Source organism: Podarcis tiliguerta, assembly GCF_965153285.1.
Source record: "Podarcis tiliguerta genome assembly, chromosome: 11".
In the NCBI taxonomy this organism is placed as follows: domain Eukaryota; kingdom Metazoa; phylum Chordata; class Lepidosauria; order Squamata; family Lacertidae; genus Podarcis; species Podarcis tiliguerta.
In genome coordinates this window covers 12,032,282-12,050,252 of record NC_139544.1, presented here as the reverse complement: position 1 = coordinate 12,050,252, position 17,971 = coordinate 12,032,282, and the positions used below count along the sequence as shown (strand labels likewise).

Sequence of the window (17,971 nt, the reverse complement as noted above, 5' to 3'; positions counted from 1 at the left end):
AACCTCTCCCTACTTTTAGGGCTTTGCGCTTGACCTTCCTATGCTGTGGTGTGTCGTCGGTCATTGGGACAGGGGAACGGCAGGAATTTCCCCCACTTGGCTGATTGGCCCTTGCCATTTGGGTTTTGCCTGCCGCGTAGCAAATCGTCACAACTTGTAAGGTTGTGGATAGGCTCTGCTTCAGGTGATAGGGATGGGAGAATGCTCTCGCCATCCCTATGTGAAGTGTATTCCGTTAAAGCACGGGTGTCAAACACAAGGCCCGTGGGCCGAATCCAGCCCGCCAGACCTCATCATGTGACCCGTGTAGCCGCCGCCGGCCGCCAGCCTTCACCTTTATTCTCGCTTTTTTTTTGACACAAGAAAGCCGCCTGTTCAGCGCATGTGCGGCAGCCTACAAGCCAGAGAATGTCTGCCCTCTAGCGGCGCCGGCCGTTCTCCACTTTACATGCATTCAGGAAACCTCCACTTGTTTTTATATTGAGCGCATGCCATCCTGTGATGTGACAGATCCAATGGCTGCCTGAACCCGTATCTCCTGTACTGTAACCCTTCTCTCCTGTACTGTACTTTCAGAGCTAGTTATTACTTACATTATTACAAAACACAGTAATAATTGAATGCAGTGACAATAATTTATGATAATAAAGAGTGGACACATAGTCCTACAGATACAACCGGCCCTTTGTGGGTGACCAAACTGCTGATGCGGCCCCTGATGAATTTGAGTTTGACACCCCTTCGTTAAAGGAATCCAGGGACTCGATGGTTTGGTCAACCCCTGTGAGGGGGTTGTGCCCGTGCCTGAGTCCAGGGGGGCATTTGGGTGGCGGAGTTAGCCTGTACCTGGCTTTCTGCTTATCCAGGTGTTCACCCTTGGCTGACCTATGCTGGTGCCCTGGGTCAGCGCTACCTGCAACGGTACAGGGAGCTAGTCGAACCAGAGCCTATGCAACCAGTCACTTTCTGTAATCAATAAAGTTGTGGCCTAAATTCTGCCAAAAACCAAAATCAAAATTTGAGTCAAGTGTGAATTTATTTAGGGGGCAGGTTTTTGGGTCTGAACACGCAAACGGGGAAAATAGAACAAGAGAAATCCACTCATGGAATCAACCTTCTAGGCACCTAGTCAATGAAAGTGAAAATGCTCATTTGAACATACATCCACATCCCAGTGCTCATGCAGACCAGATTATACAGGTTGGACATGCCTTATAATGAAAATGGGACTGTGCTATCAGTTGTTATGTGTGAGGTTCCCTGTGACTAGACCTGAGCTGCAGTTATGACTTTTCTAATCACACATATTGTATGAGACAAATCTTTCTTTTAAATGAAAAATGGATAAAAATTAGCTTGGCATCTTATCTATCTATCAAGTACATATATATGTTTGTGTGTGTGTGTGTGCGTGCGCATGCGTGTGCATGCACACACACACACACACAAAATGCTTTTTTCTGTGGGGTACGCAGGGGTACGCATACCCCTAAACATTTTGTAAATCTGTGTACTTTTGTCCATTTACTGTACAGTATTTCCCCCCCCCGATTTGAACTATAAAATGGTGATTTTCTTGAGTCAAAATGAGAGTACCCCTAAACATTTCTTTTAGAAAAAAGCACTGTTTGTGCGTGTGTGTGTCTTTCTGCTTTAGTTCTTTCTTTTAGCGCAAATGATTAGAGATATTTTAAAACAAATTACCTGCAGATCACTACACAGTTAAGTTTACATACATCTTGCTGATTTCAGTAGTCCTGGTGTGTCTGTAAGATGTTTGTGTTTTAATTAAAGAAAAGTGGGATTAAAAAAAAAGCCCTACATCAATCAGTCAACAGACAAAATAAATAATCACATAACTACATAGGCTTGCAGCCTGAAGCTGGAGTATATAATTATTAAGAACCGAGGTTTTAAAAAGCCTGACACATTGTTGAGACATTATACCACTTCTGAGGCACGGTATCATGTTGAAGGCAAATTCAAAGGAGAGAGATGCATATTAGCATATATTATGAACCATACTGGAGAAGAAGTAGAAAAATTACAATACCTGGTTTGCAATGATAATTGTTAGAAATTAGCATCTGGGCTGAATTTGAACTGAAGCAGAGTATCTCTCATTATCACTATCTCTGATTATGACACATATTTTTTTAAAAGTAGCCTGAATATATTAATCGGATGCTAAACATGTATGTTAACCCTACTGAGCATCACTAGAAATGTTCTCTGTGAGAAATGTTACGCACATTACCAGTGACAGAAGCGCTGCACAAAACAGAGGCCAAATAATTATCCATTTAAATGGACACATTTTAGGTTGCAAGCAAAACAGCATTTAGGAGAAATTCACACTAAAATGCTGATGAATTTTCATGAAGACTTTTTTTTAAAAGAAATCACAAACTGTTATGGAAATGTGAAGATCTGAAGTTAAGATTGGAAAAATGAGAAACTGAGAGGAACCAAAAGTAACAGATTTTCCTATCACTTCCAGTGACTATTTATAAATTTTCTTTGACTTGCATCTTCTCACAATCGGTTGGGGAAGATAGTCTCGGGTCATCATAAAAGTTCTTGGACATGAACATGGACTTAATCCTCTGTATTGCGAGATGTAGGTATTGTTGAACCACCCATGGCCACTGGGCTACTAAATTCAATATAGATGTAAGTGGACAATTTCCAAGGAATTTGCATTTGACTTCCAAAGTGGCAGCTTACTCACAACGAAGGGATTGATAAAAAGGAAGCTGAAAAGAATGGCCAGAGGGCCACATCTGTCCATAAAGTCTTCTTCTTCTTTGGCGATCACTTGTGGCCGAGTTAGATTGTCTTCCATGAACACGGTCTTAACAATGAGTCCGTAAGTGACTGTGCAGGCCAGTTCTGGATTCACACGTCCTTCCACAGTGGGGACATTGGTTTCCAGGAGGGAGTTGGTCATGGTGAAGGTTTGCCAAGCATGCCTTCCTCTTAGCACGTTTCTTGTCCTGAGTTCGTACTTCTTCAAAGTCCATGACACCTTTGGTGAAGGCTGTTCTCCAACTGGAGCGCTCACAGGCCACTGTTTCCCAGTTGTCGGTGTTTATACTACATTTTTAAAGATTTGCCTTTCGAGAGTCTTTAAACCTCTTTAAACCAATACTCTCCATAAAGTATTGGGGATGGGGTTATTCAAAATCATAATAATAAAAGCTCAGGTAGAATGCGTACCTGTGCAGATTAGGAAATGTGCTCTCCAGGAGGGATGATTGAATCAGTCTATTTCAGTTTCTTAGGTCTGAAATTCACTTCTCCACATTTACATATCAGTTTACACACACACACACACACATATATATCCATATAAAAATTCATTGGGATTTTAGTGCAATTTTTGCCTAACGTACACATTTTTGCAAAGTAAATTTCCCTTCTTTGTAATGCATTTTTGTATGCTGTTTTCAGGACTATGCATTTTTATGCACCCATTACATTAGTATATGCACTTTTATATACATTACTTGACTGGAGAAGTACACTGCAACATGCAAGGAAATGTGACTTTCAAGAGAATACTGTGTTTCAATTTATGTCTTGTTTCAGAAAGCAGGAATAAGGTAGATTCATTTTTAGGTATAAACTGAGTTGAATTTCTCCCCAACCCTGCTCTGCAGTCCAAGAGGACACCAGCAGAGTCAAGGAAGCTATTATGGGAATGGAGGCTTCCTTCAGAAAATCAATGTCTTGCCCAAATCATAGAATCATAGAACTGTAGAGTTGGAAGTAGCCCCAAGGGACATCTAGTCCAACCCCCTTCAATGCAGGAATCTTAACTAGATCACAAACACAAACTTTGGGGAAATTGGTCCAAGCAGAGAATAAGGGATGGGGGAGAGGATTTGAAGAACATATTGCTTAAAACATGAAGAGACCAACATTATTCTTAAAAAAAAAAAAAAAAAATTAAATACATGAGGAATGGATCTACACACAGGGCACACCCCCCCCGCTATAAATACGTCGGAAATTAAATCACTATAATGAAAGAAAAAAACGCTATGGAAAATTGCTTAGATTTTCTTTTTGCTCTCCAGCGCCATCTGGTGTTGTATGTTTATAACGTATTCAAAACGCTGTTTCTTGACTAATGTAATTGAGTAGGGAAGTGTCTATTTAGGCACTTGAACCATTGGACAACAAGCGAGTTAAAGCTGTGATAAAGGAGAATAAGGATATTGCAGAGAATCTGAATGTATTCTTTGTGTCTGTCTTTGCTACAGAAGAAGACGGGGCAGATAACTGATATTTTCAGGAAGAGGCTTGAAGAACTGAGACAAGTACTGGTAATAAGAGATGAAAGAATATGCCTTATTGACAAACTTAAACTTAACAAATCACTGGATCCCTATATATCTTGCTCATCTTCTAACAACAACAAAAATGTAGCTTGTCTCTAAGATTGATCTCTGTGCCTGAGGACAGGAAACTGATAAATGTCGTTCCACTTTTTAAAAAGTGAGGTGGCCAAGTTTGCAGAAGACTCATGATGCCAAACTATTCAAGGTGGTTAAAACAAACAAAGGGGATCTCTCCAAACTCGGTGAATGGGCATTAAAGTAGCAAATGCAGTTCAGCAAAAGCATGTGTAATGTATTAGGGCCAAAGGTCCAAATTTCCTATATATGCTGTTGGGACCTGAGCCTGTGTTGAATTACCAGGAAAGGGATCTCTGGGGTTTTGAGAGTAGCTCAAAGAAAATATCAACCCAGTGAATTGTTGCTGCGAAAAGGGTAAATTCAATGTTATAAAATATTAGAAAAGGGATAAAAAATAAAATGACCAATATTATAATGCCATTACTGTGCAATTACACTTGGAGTACTGTGTCCAGTCTTCTTTAAAAGGTAAAGGGACCCCTGACCATTAGGTCCAGTTGTGGCCGACTCTGGGGTTGTGGCGCTCATCTCGCTTATTGGCCGAGGGAGCTGGCGTACAGCTTCTGGGTCATGTGGCCGGGTCATGTGGCGAACCAGAGCAGTGCACGGAAATGTTGTTTACCTTCCTGCCGGAGCAGTACCTATTTATCTACTTGCACTTTGACGTGCTTTCGAACTGCTAGGTTGGCAGGAGCAGGGACCGAGCAATGGGAGCTCACCCCGTCACGGGGATTCGAACTGCCAACCTTCTGATCGGCAAGTCCTAGGCTCTGTGGTTTAACCCACTGTGCCACCTGCGTCCCTCCAGTCTTCTTTACTGGATATCAAAAAGGGATGAACAAGATCAGTAAAAGGCAGTTAAAATGATCAAGGGGCTGGAACAATTAATTACCTTATGTCTGTGGAATGCTCTCCCCAGGGAGTTTTGCCTGGCTCCTTCATTACCTATCTTTAGGTGCCAGGTGAAAACATTTCTCTACAACCAGGTGTTCAGTTGGTTAACATTCTATAGCTTTTTTAATGTGTTTGGGGAGGGTTTACTGGTTTGTTTTTGTTTTGTTATGTATTTTGTATTCTCATTTTGTATTTTTCTGTTGTGAACCATCCTTGATCTTCGGATGAAGGACAGTACAAACTTTACAAATATTTTAAATGATGATGATGATGGGGCTGTGTAGTTTAGAAAAAAGTTGAGCAAGGGGGACCATGATAGAGGTCTATACATACAACAATGCACAGTGTGGAGAAAATGGACAGAGAAGCGGTTTTCTTCCTCTCTCATCATCATCATCATAGACGTTGGGGTCACCCAATGAAGTTGAATGGTGGAAAATGTAGAACAGACAAAAGGAAGCACTTTACAGAGAGCAGAATTAATATGGAATACATTTCCATGTGCTCTTGCACACCAACTTGGTCTGCTTTAAAATAGGGATTAGACAGATTCATGGAGAGAAAGGCTATCAGGGGTGACGATAACAAGATATAGAATTTCCAGCATCAGAGGCAGTGTGCTTTTAAATTATAATCACTAAATGTAAAGGTAAAGGACCCCTGGATGGTTAAGTCCAGTCAAAGGTGATTATGGGGTTGCCGCCTTGCTGTTTAAGATCTGAAACTTTTCGTACAGCTGTGAGTTTGTTCTATTTGCTTGATCTTTTGCTGCTGGTTTCTATCCTGTGGGTTTCGTGGAGGGTTTACTAGAAAATAAGGCTAATTTGCATAGGAAATTGGTCAGTTTGCATCAGAATCAGCAGAGAACACTAGGGAGTGTTTGTCATATTTATTTTACTTGTATTTAGTAAACAAGGCCAAAAACTTTGAAACTACCAAGATTGCCTAATATTGAATTTACAGCTGGCACACATTCATTGTTACTAAGCTGGGCGGGGGTGGGTGGGTGGGAATCTATCCCTGGACATTTTTCGGCAGAAAATTGTCCACCCCACATCGCCGGGAACTGCTACTGCAAAAACAAATAGCAACCTCTGTGTGTGACCAGGCAGAATAATTCAATACAATTGCGCCTATAATTCTTTTCATTCACCCCCAATGTTTCCTCTTGCTGTTTGTGATTAGATTGTAAGCTGCTTGAAGCCGAGAGGTGTGTCTTTCTGAAAACAACAACACGATACCTGTTACTTTGTAAAGCAATTCATAGACTGATGATGCGATTTAAATCATTGTTGCTGTTCCTTTTGCTAAGGACTTACAGAAATGATAGCTGGGTGATCCTCCAACCAATTTCAGGCAATTTCCAGCATCTCCAATAGCCCCTGGGCTTCCATAGGGCTCAGAAGGCTTCCCCACTCTCTAGAGAGGCTTTTCAAGGCTTTGCAAAGAGGGATGGGAATAGTTGTTACTGCAAACCATTTACATGTCACTTCTACGCAGATGGGTTTTGCAGATTGTCTCTTTGGTTAATTCTTGCTACAGTTCTCTTAAGGTAGGTCAATTGGTCCAAGTCTACCCCCACCTACTTCCTTAAGTGACCTGGACACGAGATCCAAACTACTGTACTTTGAACTGATGCACAAATGAATATTGCACGGGCTGACATCTCTCTTCCCTCGTCTCTTTTACATCGCAGCCATTGTCCAATAGTTGCTATTATGGTTTTGCTATCACTTATTTATAGTGCATTCTTAAGAAGTGTTTGAAGTGCAGTGCTACACGTTACCGCCTCAGACATCGATCAGGCAATTAATTGCAAACAGTTTTTGTGCTATTTAAAGGAGAGCCTAAAATAACACACACTGACTCATAGCCACGCAGTAGAATTCAAAAATATGGCCTGGTTTCTGAGGGATCTATGCACAGCGTATAAAACAATGCATCCTGGTGTTTCTGTATGGGAACTTGTTTCCCCCCCCCCCTTGGTATTATCTTGTGATAGGTGAAGTACAATATTTAAGTACAAATTTGTTTCATTTTTTTAATATAAAAAGCCCCACATCCGTTTCTGCTGCAGCGTTCAGTAAAACCATTTCCTTTCTTTGCTGTGCTAATCAAATCAGTTCTGGTATCCCTTCCTTTAGCTTTGGCTGTTACAGCAATAATTCTTTACTACACATATTGCTTTTTGCATTTTTTCTCTTGGGCCTGTTCTTGCTTCTCTCCTCCAAGGCTTCATCCTGTCCAAGGCTGCCCTGTGATTCCAAGGCTGGATACGGATTTGACGTGGCATCAGTGCTGGGCTGTGCTCTTGAGCCGCCGGACTGTGCTCCCTGGAGCAGCGATCTGAGCAATGACCCAATTAGTTAAAAGCTATATTTATTTAAAAGAACCAAACAGACAAAGGGTTGATCAGAAGCATTGCAAAATGCCAACAAAAAAGAAGAAAAAGCTCTAATGCACTGGGGGAGGCAGGGAATCAAAATGTGTGCACTGTGGAGATTGATTTTTTTTAAAGAAGTCATTTCTGGAATTGAACTCATCCATTAAAGAGTACCATTTGTCCTCCCAGCCCAGTTTACCACAAGCGTTGCCCCTAAATGTCCTTGACAAGCAACAGAGGGGAAATTGTTGCATCAACGTTTGCTGCGCCGAAATGGCTTCTGATGCCATGCAACAAAATCTGATAGGGTTTTGCCAATGCGTTGCCACTTTACTGGGCACCTGTTTTAAAGAGTTTGCAGGATGTTGGTGCAACTGCATCAGGGCAGGAACAAGGTGTCAGTAACAGATCCAATGATAGACTAGGAACTGTGGTATTGGGTCCATGGTGAGACCATTGTGACTGGTCCTACGTAGATGTTTCAGTGGCAGAACGATGTTCATAGCTTTGGGACTCAGCTGGCAAGTTGATGTAATTAGATGACCTCACAGGAGAAGAGTAAAAGTATATACAGTGGTACCTCGGGTTACCAACGCTTCAGGTTACAAACACTTTGGGTTACATACTCCACTAACCCAGAAGTAGTACCTTGGGTTACGAACTTTGCCCCAGGATGAGAACAGAAATCGCGCGCCTCAGGTTAAGAATGGTTTCGGGTTAAGAACGGACCTCCAGAATGAATTAAGTTTGTAACCCGAGGTACCATTGTAGTTTAAGCTATAAGACATTCTTACTTTATTTTCTGCCTCCCTTTTTCACGTTTTTCATCCTCTCATTCCTATCCAATGATATATATGTATTTTCCACATGAGTCAATTGTCTCAATATTTGTGCGTAATCCTCTTTCCAGTACTTTTTTTTTTTTTTTTGGTCTTACTTTATGCAGTGGACGCTCGGGTTGTGAATGTGATCCGTGCGGGATGCACGTTCACAACCCTCAGTGTTCGCAACCCGCAGAGCCACATCTGCGCATGCGTGGGTTGCGATTTGACGCTTATGCGCATGTGAAAAGCGCAATTTAGTGCTTATGCGTATGCGCAACCACCGAGACCCGGAAGTAACCCGTTCTGGTACTTCCGGGTTTTGGTGGGTCCATAACTCAAAAAAATGCAACCTAAAGCATCTGTAACCCGAGGTATGACTGTATCTGTTTTTGGTTGGTTTGTTTTTACATTGTATCACAGTAACGAAAACCCTAATATAAACAATTACAAAAAGAACAGTAAACAAAAAATTAATCTAATCTGAAAGCCTTTCAATGCCGTGTCATTTGATTGTAGCAGTTGCTGTTTTTCTGAGTTGACACTACAGCCAAAGCATAACATTCTTGTCGGCTTTTGAACAGTAAAGTACGTAACAATAAACAATTGCTGTTCCGTTTTCCAGTTTAATGGGGATTTATGGAGGGAAATTCCTGCCGGATGGTGCCTTATGTTTTTAGAATTTTCCATCCCATCTCTTTTCCTTCCTCCCTTTATTTTTAAATCCAGGACAGGGCACATATTCAAGTACAGTCTATAATGAGAAATGGCCATTAGAGAGGTATTGATTCATTAGAACAATTTCCAGATGGGAAGCCATGCCAGTTTGTTGCAGCAATGACAACAGTCTTTTGGCACCTTAAAGGCTGACAAATTTATTATGGCATAAGTCTGCATGAGCCAGAGTCCACTCCATCTGATGAATTGGACTCCAGTCCACAAAAGGTTACACCATATTATATACTGTATATATATATATATATATATATATATATATATATATAGGCTTTTAAGGTGCCACAAAAATCTTCATTGTTTTGTTTCTTACTTTGGTCACTCTTTCTTGAGATATTATAGTACTGAACACTATACTATATTAATATTACTTTAATACTGTTAAAGGTAAAGGTACCCCTGAGCGTTAGGTCCAGTCGCGGACGACTCTGGGGTTGCGCTCTCATCTCACTTTACTGGACGAGGGAGCTGGTGTTTGACATGTGGCCAGCATGACTAAGCCGCTTCTGGCGAACCAGAGCAGCGCACGGGAACGCTGTTTACCTTCCCGCCAGAGCAGTACCTATTTATCTACTTGTACTTTGACGTGCCTTCGAACTGTTAGGTGGGCAGGAGCAGGGACTGAGCCAACGGGAGCTCAACCCATCGCAGGGATTAGTACCGCCAACCTTCTGATTGGCAAGCCCTAGGCTCTGCAGTTTAACACCCCCCCCCCGCATTAAGAACAATATTAAATACTGAATTTCTACAATTGCACCCTTGCACCCACAATATACACCTTCCCATGTGTTTTATGTAGGAACAGAATAATCATTGTTTATTAGTACTTCAGAGAGTGTTAATAGTGTCCTAAGGAGGCCTGATTCAGGTTGCTTAGTTTTAAACTTTTTCCCTGCAAAATTTCCTATAATAACCTTTGCTCCTGCCTCAGCTGTTATTTGCCACATTGAACAAAACATATGACACCTATTTATGTCCTCTCTGCCGCCCTAAATAGCAGCTTTAGGGGAGCACTTTGATTGGGGGGAAAAACAGTAGATGGAGGGGGAAATTTAACCCTCCTCTCCCACCCCCACAGTCCCAAGCCTACTCAGACATGTAAATCTATTTTTTTTTATGTTTACTTAAAAAACTGTTGGTTTTATTTAAATGCTGAGTGTTATTAAGTCTTGCTGTTTTTGGTCTTACAGCTATTTAATGTGAACCCACACCTCACTCTTGTTTCCAGACGTCCCCGTTTCCTGGGGACAGTCCCCGTATTTACAAATCAGTCCCCTGACAAAATCCATCTATTTAGTAGGAAGTTGAAAAGTATCTCCGGATTCATTGAAAAAAATCTGGTAACCTTACAGAAGCCACCTTTGGGCTTGCAACCCTGTCTGCGCTCACTGTCTGAGTTCACTATTAGAAGGAGTGATGTACAGTGGTGCCTCGCAAGACGAAATTAATTCGTTCTGCGAGTTTTTTCGTTCTACGACTTTTTTCATCTTGCGAAGCACCACTGTGTATTGACGGTTTCCCATAGGAATGCATTGGTGGTTAGAAAAAAAAAAAGGCGCAAGACATTTTCGTCTTGCGAAGCAAGCCCATAGGGAAATTCGTCTTGCGAAGCAACTCAAAAAACGAAAAACCCTTTCGTCTAGCGAGTTTTTCGTCTTGCGAGGCATTTGTCTTGCGGGGTACCACTGTATTCACTAACACAATATGTTCGTGCAATAACACGTATTACATTGATTAACTTGTGCCATGGAGTTTGATGTATTATAGTGAGCGCTATCTATGGCTCAGGAAATGAACAAATATAAACTTTCATGTGCCAACCTTGCTTTCCTTATTATCTGTCTGAGTTGATTTGCTAAAATTTAGCAGCTTGCAGCGAGCCTCCCAGTTTTCATTTAAAGAATTGCTTTTGGCCAAAATATTCCTCCCCCCCCCCCAACCTAAAGGACGGTATCTGTTTTGTTCAAGTATTCTCGGCTCGTTTCAAATGAGGTGGCAAAGAAATTGTGAGCTTAATGTGCATCTTGCTTCTGAAATTTGAATTGTAAATGGGTAATGGCAATGGACACAGTCTATGGGTGTTTTTAGGTGCTCTCTGTTTTGCGGTAGAATTCAATCACATACAGTACCAGGAAATTCCAGCTGTGGAATTCCAGCTGTGGAATTCCAGCTGATCACTTCCTAAGAAGATTAGGCTTTTGGCGATAAGGAAAGTGATGGGAAAATGGACTGGAAGATGTCGGATAACACTTGCTCTCTGACCTCTCTGCAAACAAATCATAATAAATGCACAATAAATACCTCGCTTCACCCTCCTTCCAGTTAAATCAGAACGAATGCTCGATAAGCAGGTCATTTAGACCATTTGCTTTTTCTTCTCTGAAGATGAAGAGGGCTTCCATAGGGGGGCTTAATTTGAGATACTGCAAATAAATTATTGGCAGCATTTTTTTAAAAAAATTACTTATTGAATCCCCAGCTTGGAAGGGTGAATCCAGATTAAACAGGAAAGGGTGGAATTTGGGCTGGCATTTTGAAGTCAATGGCATCATATGGACATTGCAAAAACATGCATGCCTGATGAACACTAATCCTGCAAGGAAACCTGTAGGACTTCCCACTTCATTTTATTATTATTATTTTATTTATGATTTTCAGTTTTATACATCTCAAAAATTTTACAATCATTCCTTCCCCCTCTCTCTGCGGTTCCTTAAATTTGTTTTTTATATTTTCTGCATATTCCGAATTGACTTAAGTTACTCATTTTTTCATCTGCTTTAAATATCTACTCTTATAAAACTGCAGGTTTGATAACTGCCAATGTTCTTATCTATTTACAGTTTATTTGTAGATATTCCGTAAACCATTTCCATTCTTTTATAAAAAGTTTGTTATCTCGATTTCTTATTTTTCCTGTACGTTTCGCCATTTCTGCATATTTCATAAGTTCTTCTATCCCTTCTTCTTCTTTCTATTTTTGGGCAAGTAACATTCTACAGCGGCTACAGAGGACTTCCCACTTCAGCTTAGCAAATCAATAAGTCAATGAGTTAGGGTTGCCTCTGGCAATCCTATCACAACCAGACTGCTCTGTGTGACCTAGGAAGATCATAGTATATGCTGAGAACGCTCTTAGTAGAAGAAGGGCAAAATGGCAACTAAATTTCTCCCCTCCACAGAGCTACGAAACTGGTGAGAAGCTGCAGTGAGCATCCAAGGTGGATGTGGATTTGAGACTTTTTACTGCAGAGCTCTTGATTTTATATTTCTTAAATGGCAGATTAATAGTACAGTTTCCTTTACAAAGCAAATGCATAGCCCACCAGCTATTCTGTTAACTATTAAAGGAATTTAATGCCTTTCTCTTGTTCGTCATCCACGCCCTCCTGAGATTGAAGAATTAGATTAAATTGCAGCCTTAAATCTCTATGACTGCTTGTCATTCTCCGGTGCTCAAATCTCACCCATTAGAACATAATTCAGATATGGGAACTGCATATTAAGAGATCTTCTTTCACACATGAATATATCTGAAAACACACATATTCATATCTTTCCCTCATGTGCAATTAACACCCTGGATATATTTTTTAATGAAGCCATTTTTGTGTTATCACATTGCTGTACAAGTAATCAGTTCAACATGAATAAATCTTGGCAAGTTTTCGAAGGAAGGCTCCTCTTTCCCAGCTAAAACTATTACAATGCGACGCTGAGACAGATTGTATGCAGACAGCCATGAATTCAAATCTCCCTAAGTAAGAAATTTCTAATTTTGCAGGCCTATTTTTAGAATAGTTAATAGAGGGCTGGCTGTCAACCAGCATTTTCAGGGATTTTCTGCGCCAGGATTAAATGCAGATGACTTTGCTGCTCGCATCATCAAAATGTATACCTCTGACCAGACGTTGCGTAGAATCTCGAGGGTAAGGGGTATTGCATTTTTGTTCATGAAATATTTCTAAGGTCACATTGCAGCACCTTTATTTTTTACACTTCATTTAAATTGCCTTTTCAGCATCTGCTGGGTGGGTGATAGGGACCGGGGGACTCTTAGCAAAGGTTATATGGGTAATATTTAAGATTAATTGCAGGGGGAAAAGTGACTGAGAAGTTCTTGACCAATTCCTGAGTCCTGTTTCTGATTGCTGGCCTTCCAACAGTTGTAATTTATGCAATGTCAGATGGCTGTCCCTTTCTTTTATATCATTGCGATTCGATACCCCCCCCCCCAAAAAAAAATGAAACACAGTGACACAGTATTTTAGTTTAAGTTATTGGGCAAAATTTAGGCCACAACTTTATTGAATACAAAATGTGAGTGGTATTGGCTTAGGCATTGGAATCATCCAAACTACCGTATTTTTCGTTCTATATGACGCACCAGACCACAAGACGCACCTCGTTTTTGGAGGAGGAAAACAAGAAATAAAATATTCTGAATCTCAGAAGCCAGAACAGCAAGAGGGATCGCTGCACAGTGAAAGCAGCAATCCCTCTTGCTGTTCTGGCTTCTGTGATAGCTGCGCAGCCTGCATTTGCTCCATAAGACGCACACACATTTCCCCTTACTTTTTAGGAGGGAAAAAGTGAGTCTTATAGAGCAAAAAATACAGTATATCAGATTCCCACCCGCATCACGGGGAATCTGATAAAAGGGTGAAACACCGCCAGAGGGAGCACCGCCAGAGGGTCCTGACTGGCACTCACCCCCGATGTCCCCGTGGGTCCTGGTATGGCCCTAGCCCCTTAGGCCAATCCTAGATTCCTTTAATGGAATACCCTTGAGCTTGGGAGGGGCAGGTGATGGCCGCACCTCCCCTCCCCACCATTGCTGATCCAATGCCTAACTGCCAAACCTTACAAAGTTGTGACGATTGCTACGGTAGTAGGTGAAAATCAAATGGCCCTGCCAATTTGCCAGACGGAAAAATTCCTACCAGGCCCCCATTACAAAACAGGCAGCCAACAAGTCCATAGCAAGGCCAGGCGGACCTAAATAAAGGGTGGGCGGGTGGGGGGGGTCCGCTGTGCGAAGGCAAAGAGAACCAGCAAACAATGCGCAGGGCTTAAATATCGTTTCTCAGTCACACCCCCCCCAAGCCAAGCCATTGGCTTTAGGGTCCAACTGAACGCGAAACGACCTTTTCTTGCGAGGAATCCTATTTGGAATAAGGGAATTTCCCTTTAAAAAAGGGAAACGTTGACAGCTATGAACCGGGGTGGAGCTGGGCATAGCCCTGCCCTCGCTGGGAGGTGGGGGATGCTTAGAGATCCGATCGCAACGCGCTCCCGCCTTTAAGAGGAACTGATAACTCATCCACATTGGTGGGTGATTGATTAGGGGTTGCAACTCTCAGTTCATAGGCCTGATCTGCCCAGCCCCCTGCTGCAAATTTATCTGGCCTCTTAGGTAAGGTTACCAGATTTTTTTTCAATGAATCCGGGGACTAAATAAATAAATAAATAAATAAATAGATAAATAGATAAATGCAGCGATGGCGATGGCAGAGGGGCGGCCGCCACCTTGACCTCAACTACCATGTTCCCCCTTCTTCCACGGCTTCTATCTCCTTTCTCCACGAGCCTGTTGGTTCTTCGGTGGTGGTGAAGTGATGCATGGTGGATGAGGCATGGAAGGCGGAGAAGGAGGGCCGAGAGCGGTGGTGGCGGCAGCGAGGCTTGGGTAGCAGAATGCCTCCCTTCCCATCGGAACAGCCCCAATCCCATCCCTGCTTGCGTGCAAGCAGGAGGGGGCGGGGATCCCTCAGCTGGGAAGGGAGGCTTCCCGTTGCCTGAGCGATCCCTGCCCCCTCCTGCTTGCACGCAAGCTCTGATAGGCAGCGTGAAGCCTCCCTTCACAGCTAATGGATCCCTGTCCTGCTCCTGCTTGCACGCAAGTAGGAGTTGGGAGGCTGCTCCAATAGGCAGCGTGAAGCCTCCCTTCACAGCTTAGTTGCTGGGGTCAGGGAAGGTGGAGGCAGCCCGGAAGCTGCATCTTAGAGCCCCTGCACCACTGTCATATGGGGACTTCCGAGCAGCTCCTGAAGCCAGCCAGAGCCAACTTCTCCGGGCTGCTGAGACTGCTGCTGCTGTATTTCCCGGGGACATGAGATGAAATCCGGGGACATTCCGGGGATGGAATTTGTCTGGGGACTTATTCGCAAATCCAGGGACTGTCCCCAGGAAACGAGGATGTCTGGTAACCCTACTCCAAGGACCAAACAATTTTGGCAGTAGCAGCTAAAAACAGGGTCTGAGTGGGCAGGTGGGATTTAAGTAGATACTGTGCTGGTTGGGCAGAATCTGGTGCCTTGGTAGGGGTGCAAATTGCCCTCTTCCCAATCATTGAGTCAATTATCTGATGTGTGCAGAGAGGGTGATACTCCTTCCCAAATGGATCAGCTAAAGAGGGAGGACTGTGTGTGTGCGCGCGCGTGCTCTCTCTGTGTTTGTGCATGCAGGAATGTGTGTGAGAGAGTTGGTGGTCTCATCCCTGCATTACACTACCTCCCGTGTAGATCTGCTGCATAGCATTTTACAGGCTTGCAGTGGCGTAGCGTGGGTTGTCAGCACCCGGGGCAAGGCAAGTAATTTGCGCCCCCCCGCTGCACTGTCCCTCCCCCAGATAGTCCCTCGCTCTCTCTCCGCACCGCACCGCATGCCTGGCACCCTCCCCTCCACAGTGGGCGGCGACCCGGCGGCTTGGATCGGATTCGCACAGCCAGCACTGCAGTGAGAGAGAGTGAGTGAGCCAGGTAGGGGCAGAGAGGTGCGAGTGCGAGCGCACCCCCCCAGATGTTGCACCCGGTGCGGCTGGCCCCCCCTGCACCCCCCACACTACGCCACTGCAGGCTTGAGTGGTGAAGGGAGTGTTTAGAGAGCTCAAAACTCCGACTGCATGTGACGGAGGTAGATCTGTCTTCTGCGCATATGACAGTATCTGCGGTCAAATTTCTACAGCAAAAGGTCATGCGGGATGCTGATTCTCCACGATTGCTTCTAAGTGCCCAGAAGCTAGTGCTTTCCTCGCTGGCTTCTTGGTGCCACATTGAAATATACTCGGAGTCCTGTAGTGATTTCATGCTCTTTATTGCAGCTTGTAAAACAGTGATTGAATTGCCCCCCCCAAACCTCAGTCTTTTATATACATTATTTACATAATGAGTCCCATCTGATTGGCTGATTCTGCTTCCCTCCTGGCCTGATTGGTCTTTTCCTGCAGGCCAATCAGTTGCTGCATTCTACGATCCTAGCAGCCTAATAGGCTGATTAACTTCCTCCTGGAGCCTGCTTGATCTTTTCCTGCAAGCCAATCAGTTGTTGCATTCTAGGATCCTACTTGCCTATTGGTCTAGGATCTAGGCTTAGTACACAACACACGGTGAGCTTGGAGGAGAGAGAAGCTGCGAGGCGGGAAGTTGCAGAGGGGTGTTTAGCTCCTCACTTCTGTACCTCCTCTGCTTCAACAATCCAATTCCCAGCTCTCTGCTTACTTGAGTTCTTGCTTAACCAGATTTGGGTGAATGTGCACACACTCTTTATTTATAGTCTGAGCCTAATGCAGGCATAGAGTGTGAAAAGTGTTTAGATCCACTGCAGCTTTCAGTGGGGCTGGTGTCCACCCTCAGTTACTTTTCATTGAGTATCTGGTGTAAAGCTGGAAATAAACCCTGAAGGAAAGTGGGGAATCCAAGGACTCCTTAGGAACCTAGAACAGCATGGAGTGAGCCAGAGGTTTCTAGCATGTCTTATGCAAACAGCAAAGGAACAGTTCCATTGTCTCACTGGGTTAAAGCTGACCAAAAGTCCAGAGGTAGCATTATTATCGACTTACGATGGGGTGGAAGGTTCGCAGGCAGTGAAGGACTTGCTCACAAATTTATTGACAGCTGCGCAAATTATTATAGCCAGGAAGTGGAAGGGGCAAGCAGAATATAAAATGGAAGACTGTTATAAAGAGGTGTGGGATATAGCTACTAATGATAAATTAACGCATGCCATTAAGGTAAGATGGGGAATATGCAGGAGAAATGATTCTGAGGAGATATGGAAGGTGTTTGAAGAATTTGTACACTGCAAGAGGTATGGAATTTTTGGAAGGTAGGATAGTTACAATGGAATGGCCTTGGTGGTTGGGTGCACATTTTTATTCTTATTTATTTAGGATTATTTCATTGTCCAAAAAACAAAAAGCAAAACACTAAAAAAAATAAATAAAGAACAGTTCCATTGTCAAAAACTGTTCCTTTTGAAAATGATTCTGCTGTACAAATAAATTGATCCAATTGCTCACTCTTCTTCACCCCTCCAAAGAGATGTTTTGCTTTTTGTAGATTACGCAACTTGATCTCACTGTGTCAAGTGGGGAAGGGCCTGCTTGTCCATTAACAGCCGTGCATCCATGTAAGAATCTGGTGGGTGGGAACAGTTTCTGCGTCAATAAAGGGCTGTGATTTTCTTCCCTTCTATTATTATTATTATTATTATTATTATTATTATTATTATTATTTTATTTGATTTTAATATTGTTAATTTTGTGGGGATTATTATACTATACTTTTATTTGTTTTATCAGTTTGAGTGGGGACTCCTGTTTGGTGAAAATGAGACATACAGTATAAGAACATGCATAAATAAAGCTACATAAATTCCTATGTGTGCCCCATTCTCCATCTGTTTGTGTGCACTTGTGGGAGGAAATGATTTGT

General features: G+C 42.8%; 1 protein-coding gene across 2 annotated transcripts in view; it reads left to right on the top strand.

Moving 5' to 3' along the window:
- SHC3 (SHC adaptor protein 3) overlaps positions 1-17,971 on the top strand; it is a 50,817-nt gene that overhangs the window by 5,320 nt on the left and 27,526 nt on the right. The gene's annotated exons all lie outside the window — the stretch shown is intronic.